This window comes from Juglans microcarpa x Juglans regia, chromosome 6D, assembly GCF_004785595.1.
Source record: "Juglans microcarpa x Juglans regia isolate MS1-56 chromosome 6D, Jm3101_v1.0, whole genome shotgun sequence".
Classification (NCBI taxonomy): domain Eukaryota; kingdom Viridiplantae; phylum Streptophyta; class Magnoliopsida; order Fagales; family Juglandaceae; genus Juglans; species Juglans microcarpa x Juglans regia.
The window spans coordinates 791,575-798,806 of record NC_054604.1 but is presented as its reverse complement, the minus strand read 5'-3'; the positions used below and the strand labels follow the sequence as shown (position 1 = coordinate 798,806).

Below are 7,232 nucleotides of genomic sequence, written 5' to 3'. Positions count from 1 at the left end.
CGGGCTTAGATCACTTTCTAGGGGATACTGCTTGATCTGAAGCAAAAGAAAGCAAAACACGTAGCATGCGCGCATTGGGGTACTATATATGAGTACTGTTGGGCGGTACTTCTTCTGTAACTTAAGATTATATTCTTCTTTGAATGTTTTATATATGCTCTTCGATCTACTACTGTTCCCCAAAGGTTGTGTTGCAAGTGGCTTTCTTTTTTATTATAAGAATTTAATTTCCAAGTTAAACATACAATTAAATTCCATTTTATGGACCAAAATTATATATGTTAAGAAAAGTAGTGCAGAAATTAACAAAATAAGTAGATAAGCTTAGTGTCTCTTTCAATTATCATCGATCATCATGTATATATCCTCCTGCATACTAAGAATTGGAACACGCAATAGTGAAAGCAAGATTCCATGCATTATATATGCAAATTGCATTTTGAATCACTTTTCTCTCTCAAGTTGGTTTAAAAATTGCATTTTGAATGAGTACCGGACTAAATTCAGTACTATAGATATTTTCGTAACAAGAATATAAAAGATCACCTCACTACTTAGTACTTTTATATATATATAGTTATGAGCTCGTGCACAACTTATAAGTTTGTGTGTAAATACGCGGCCATCCATGCGCTCACTGTGAGATGAAAATGGTTATAAAAATTTTCAAAAAGATATTAATATTTATGTTAGATAATATGGCAGATTTTCACTTCATTAATAGTACTACCAGTACTGCATGCGTTTAATGGTGTGTCAATAAACAGTACTGCGAATCAAAATTTTCTTATATATGTTATATAGATAGATGTTTCAATACTTTTCCTGTCTAAGACTTTATATATATATATATATATATATATATACACTTACACACTTGTATTTACATAATATTTTGGGGCACACTTATTATATCGTTATCGTTTGAAAAACGTTGTACATCCATACTTAATATTTTGACCAACCGAGTGCGTAAAAGTCACTCTACAATTCTTAAATATATGCAAGAAATATATAAAAGATGTGCAAACTGGGCCAGTAAAGAAAACCGACCAGCTGAAAATCACAGAAGAGCCCACAAATTGCAATGAAAACCCATCTGCTGGCCCAAAGATCTACCTCTCCCAGTCCACCCACCTACTCATCCTTGCGGTCTTTCCACTCCCACTGTCAGCTCCCTCCTACCCATCGAAACCAAGCCATGGCAGCGACTCTAGCTCGCTTTTCGAGGAGAGCTCTGCGCTCCACCCACGCCAACCCCCTCCTACAGCGTACGCTCGCCACCGCCACCTCCACCTCCACCTCCACCTCCACCTCCACCGCCACCGCATCACCATCGGCATCGAAGAGTATCACGGAGTCACCCAATCACGTATGCTGGGACTACAGAGGGCAGAGGAAAATAATACCGCTGGGGCAGTGGATTCCGAAGGTCGCCGTGGATGCCTACGTGGCACCTAACGTGGTGCTGGCTGGCCAGGTCACCGTTTACGATGGAGCCTCCGTCTGGGGTCGGCTCTGTCCTCCGTGGCGATCTCAATAAGATCACGGTCGGATTCTGCTCCAATATCCAGGAACGATCGATGTGTCCTCCACGCCACCTGGTCATCCCCAACAGGTTCCAATCCATTCTCTTTGGTTCCGTTGTATGGTTGCGAAGAAGTTTTTGAGTAAAAACAGTGCTTCTTTATTGGTTATAGCGTATATTTTGCTTTGAAGTTTGAGGTTAAGAATGTATCTTTGTGGAGTTTTACAAATTTCGTTAATAGGTCGTGGCATAAAGCTCGTAAATTTACTGAACTGAGGCTACGAGTCCAATGTAGTTTACGATTTCATACCTTTTTGACAATTTGGTTAAGGTTTAAAAGACTGAAGCTTTGTGGCGCAGCTTCGTGGACTTTGTATTGCAGACGACTAATTGTTGATGTGATGGAAGAGAATAGAAAATTAATGGCAATTATCTTTGTACCTTTTGTCTAATTTCATGATTTTTCGCCACGATTAGAGAGAGAGAAAATAAAACATAGACTATAGTTTTGAATTGGATTCTGAGGTTAAAAGTATAGATTCCTTTTTTGTTTTCAGGCATTTAATTAACGGGTCATAATACCTATCAAAAATAAATTTCTGAATTGAGTGAGTGTTAGGTCCAGTATGGTTTAAAATATGATAGCTTTTGCTTACTTATAAAGAATTTCATATCTCTGCTTATAATTGAGGTGGGTTTTTATGGTTTTGTTGAAAGCCTGAAACTTTATATCGGATTGACTAGATGCAGCTGGTTTTCATTAGATGGTCACTAATTTGTTGTAGGGATTGGTGGATGGTAGGCATATTTTCTAAATATGTGTATCGCGTGATACATATTAGTGGAACATTTTGGTAAGCCATTCCATATGTTCTATTACCCCTTTTTCTTAGCCTATTGGAGCTTCTCAGTCAATCTTAGGACCTATTTGGGTCATGCTTTCAACCACACCCAGATAGATATGCTGGTTATTGTGCTGATAAAAAGAAAAAAAAAAAAAAGATATGCTGGTTGTTGCTTTCAAAAACCAAGTGATGTTAACAATATTTATTCTTGATCCTTATGCAACAACCTGAATTTTTAAATTTCAACAGACATGAATGGAGATCGATTTTCAATTTTGTTTTTTGTCTTTTACATTGATTTCCCCTTTTCTTTCTTTCTTTTCTCTTGTTTTTTGTAATGAAAATTCTGCAAATCATTTACTCTTTTTTTATACTTTTGCATGCATGATAGATTGGAACATTAGTAGGTGGTGTTTCTTTCAAATTCAGTTGATTACCTTAGCTTTAAAATGATCTCTGTTTCCCAAAGGAAGGTTTCTCTTGGAGTATGGATGAGTTGTACCATGTAAATAATGCATGGTAGATTGGAACAATAGCAGACGCTGTTTCTTTCAAATTTGATTGCATTAGCTTATTGAAAGTCTTTGACACCCAAAAAAAGGTTGCTTATAGAGTTTGGATGGGATGTGAATGAAGCATGATAGATTAGAACATTACCACATGCTGTTTCTGCAAAGTCCGTTGATTACCTTGGCATACAGAACGATCTTTGGCACCAAAAAGAAAGTTTCTTGCATGGTGTGGAAGGGATGTGAAGGATTACTTTCTCTGTCTATCCCTCTCGTATATGCTGCTACACACCTTCATGGATTGGTCAATTTTGCAAACTTAACCAAGTATATAGGTAATAGATCTCACCACTAGAAAGCCAAGTGGTGCATGTTTGGGAACCTTATTTATGTTTGGAATTTCTGAGTGATAATGTTGTTTGCATTTCAAATTATGTTTAAAGCGTCCTCCATTTGCAGTTAGCTTTGAGCTATCCATATGTTTCCAGTGATTTTATTTCATTTGGGCTTTTATGTCCTGAAAAAAATCATGAAGAGTTTAGATTCTTGATTGCTACTTATCTTTGATGTAATCTGTTCTGGAGCCATGGGTCTGGAAGCTGACTCATAATTTCTAATAAGAGAAGTACTTGAGGGAGATATTTTGTGATAGATTTTAGGTCAACTTTGAACACCCTATAATAGAATGTTTACAGGAAGGAATAATAACCTCTTCCTCTCATTTTCTACGTGAACCCTAGTCTTTACAGGTTTCTTAATGTGCATTACAAACATGGAACTATTCAGGTTCTGCTCCCATTGTGTAACATGTTGTTTTATCCTTACTCATTAACTTACATCAGGGCCTAGCACTACCCCAAGCTGCGTCTCAAATGTTTATACATACACAGGTCAATGGTTTGAGTTTACAAGTGTACTTTTTGTATAGCCTGTCTAGTTTGAGACAGACTTTGGTGAAGTTCTTCTTTGTCAACCGTAAATAATCATCACCCAATCCATAAAATAATGCAACCTTGATGAAGGTGTAATTTGATCCGATGAAGTGGTTGTCTCCAGCTTGCAGTTTCCTTCAATTTCTGATTGGACATAGAATTGTAAGGAAATGCATGTAATAAATCCCTCATGATGTCGGCTCGATTTGATAACCCGACCCGACCTGACGAGGGTTTTTTTTTTTTTTTTTTTCCAGCCTCTCAAGCCTCCGCTTGGCCCAATAACCCCAAGCTGAACCGGAGAGCTCACTCAAGTCTCGCTCGACAGGTAGCTCGAGCGAGAATTGGACAGAGATCTCACCTAAGGTGCGCTCGACACTCTGCTCGAGCGAATAAACTAGAAAAGTGAAAATTAGGGTTTCTACTGTGTGATACTATAAATATGTACTTAATGAATAGTTTAGTATGCCCTAAGTGTTCTGAACTGTGAGATTTCGCCCCAAAGTGTATTTTTTGATTCCTCAGTATAATTAAATCTTCTGCAGCTCTATGGACGTAGGCACGTTGCCAAACCACGTTAATTTTCTGTCGTATGATTGATTTTCTTGTGTTTGCTTTCACTTGTTTGTCGTCATGTTTTCACAACACATGACAGATCTGCCAAATACCTTAATAGCATGTGCAACTGTTTCCCATGTTTCAGGCCTACCAGCAGAGACATCTATTGAAAGATTCGTGACGGTTGGTGGATACAGTCTTTTGCGGTCTTGCACAATTAAACCGGAGTGCATAATTGGGCAGCACTCCATTCTTATGGAAGGTTCCTTGGTTGAGACCCACTCTATTCTTGAAGTTGGGTCTGTGGTTCCCTCGGGTAGAAGAATACCTACAGGTGAACTTTGGGCAGGAAATCCAGCAAGATTTGTCAAGACTATGACCCATGAAGAGACCTTAGAAATCACTAAACTTGCTGTTGCAATTAATGATTTGAGCAAAGAACATTTCTTAGAGTTCCTTCATTTCTCTACAGTGTATTTGGAGGTTGAGAAGTTGAAGAAGTCTTTACGGATATCTATTTGTAAGGGTGTAAATTTAAACCGTTTAACCGACTTGACCCAAAAATTCCGAATTACCCGACCCAAAATGAAGCAGGTGTGAAATGGAATTCTTCCGTTTGGCTTCCAAAATCAGTCGGCTAATCGATTAATACCAGGTAACTGTATTTGTTGAAAAAACGACGCTGTTTTTGCTTTCTTTTATCGATACTTTCTTCCAGACTCGGGCACTACAACTTTCTTTCTCACTCAATCTCTCAGACACTCCTCTCAGAAGTTCAGAACTCAGCTGGGGCAGCCCTCTCGCACTCTGCCCTCAGTCTCACTCTCGATCTCTCTCGGGCATCCACTCGAGCATTTCAGCATCTCTCTCCCACTCTTAGTCTCTCAGACATTCTCCTCTCAAAACTTGGCCCTCTCGCACTCTGCCCTCTCACTCTCGATGTCTCAATCTCTCTCGGACAGAAGGTATGGATAATCTTGGTTTTTGAACTTTTGGGTATTATGGGTTTTCCGTTTTCTTTGTGATTCTCTACTCTCTAGCCTTTCTGTTGAATTATTAAAGGACCAATAATCAAACCCAGAAATTAGTATATAAGTTACTTAGAAGAAAAAAAGTTAAAAATTCCACGAACCTATTTAGCAAATGGAGTGGAGGGTGTGATTTTTAAGTCTTCAAGAGGTCCTCGTAGATGGATAAACTGGGTTCGTAAACGAACATACCGGCGTTGAAGTAGAGCGATGGTGGCTGGTAGTACTCGATTTTGTATTGAATAAAGATTGGATGAGTTTGGGTCTTCTTTTTAAATAAAGATTGGATGATGTATAATAGCACTCACAATGGATCATTCATCCTATCCTTTAAAATACATCATCAAAATCTACTTTTTTTTTTTTTTTTTTATTTTACATACTGACTTTTATAATATACCATACATCAGCTTATCTATTTTTTTTTCATATCATTTAAATATTATACTTTTTAATTTTTTTTATTCATTTCAAATATTTTTTCTAACTATCAATAATATCTTCATATATTTTGATATTTGCAATATCTCTGTATATACAATGTCATATAATTATGTTTTATTTTAAATTAATCTAAATTTGTAAGCTAAATCAAAATATAAATTAATTCAAAAAAGAAAAATAAAAGATTGTATAATAAAACTAATCCAAATTAGTTGGATTTGATATTTATTTGATAGTTTGTATAACAGGCTTCGTTTGCTCATCTCAACTCATCTCAATTTATCATTACAACTTTTTCAAATTTCAACATAAAATATAATAAAAAATTCAATATTTTCAAATCACAAAATAATAATAATATTAAAAAATAATATTCTACCAATATTTTATCATCTCAACTTAACTCACTTCAACATTCAAACGCAGCTGGTATAACCTATAGCAATTCTAAAAAATATATATATATATATATTTGATATTAAAATTAATGTTGCGTTGCTGAGGAGAGTAGCATTCAAGGAAGTATATTTAATATGAAAATTAACGTTAGAGGTGCAGTACCGTGCAGATCAGTGCGTGGGAGACTGATAGATGAGAGAGAAATGATTAAAAAATAATTTACAATTGTGAACAGTTACCGCTAGATGTAGCGATAACACTGTAGTCAACTGTAAATTAGAGATGAAATAGATAAGCCATTGGATGCAACTTTTAGACCATTTCCTTTAAATTATACCGAAATTGAGGTTTTACATGATCGGTTGGGAGTGCTCTAACATTTACGTATTGTCTTGGTTCTTTTTGAGTTTGAATTATTTATGTATAACATTTACAGATGCATGTAGATGATGCATTCTTCGCAATATGCAACATTCCAAATAGGGAATTAGATTGTCTGGGTTAAAAAAAAAAAAAAAAAAAAAAAGACGGTTAATCGGTTAATTGGTTAATTTTCAAAATTTTCTGATTCGGGTGATCGGTTAATATAGCCGGTTCGGTTAATCGGATAATTCAATCGGGTCGGGTCAGAACAACGTGATTCAGGTCAGGCCGGTTTGAACAGCCCTATCTATTTGGTGTCATTTTTGTTACTTTTGTATCGAATTGTCGGAGGTTTCCATGTAACGAAAATATGGTGGTCCAAGATATTAAGCAGGCTTTTTAGTTACTTGTCTTTATATTTGGCAAGTACCAGTCCATATATGAAATAGCTCGCTACGCGTTCATCACATATGGCTCGCTGGCCCATTTTTTGGTATGATTAATGAACATATAATTCCATCTTCACCGAAGTTCTTTGCTTGAGTTTCTTGATCTTATAAAGAGCAATCAGATTAAAGATCAGTATGACGATATACCTTTTCCACCCAAAAAACGATTAAAATTAT

General features: G+C 36.3%; 1 pseudogene; it reads left to right on the top strand.

Annotated features, from left to right (window-relative positions):
- Positions 1–1,033: 1,033 nt before the first annotated feature.
- On the top strand, positions 1,034–6,748 carry LOC121234525 (annotated as a pseudogene).
- The last annotated feature ends 484 nt before the right edge of the window (positions 6,749–7,232 follow it).